The sequence below is a fragment of the Plasmopara halstedii genome (genome assembly GCF_900000015.1).
Source record: "Plasmopara halstedii genome assembly, contig: Scaffold_3060, whole genome shotgun sequence".
Taxonomy (NCBI): Eukaryota; Oomycota; class Peronosporomycetes; order Peronosporales; family Peronosporaceae; genus Plasmopara; species Plasmopara halstedii.
Window position 1 is genome coordinate 3233842 of NW_020189964.1, and position 304 is coordinate 3234145.

The window sequence follows — 304 nt, forward strand, 5'->3', positions numbered from 1 at the left end:
ACAATCGGTGCGCATCTTGAAGCGTTTTTGAGTTACGAAAACGCGCTGCTAGAGCACCTGCAGCAGAAGATGTCTACATCATTTGAGTCTATGACGCCACCGTCGGTGACGGGTGATTTTCTCCGCCCCAAGCCGCTCATGGTGAGCGTTAAGGTCTTTGAGAGGAAGGATGGAAAGAATCTCCTGCTCTGGGTGAGAGAGGTCGAGATGGCCATAGCATCTGCCATGCTCTAGACCGAGCAACAGGCGTAGCGCTAGCCATCTCAAAGCTCGGTGGTCGAGCGCGAGAATGGGCACTGACGTG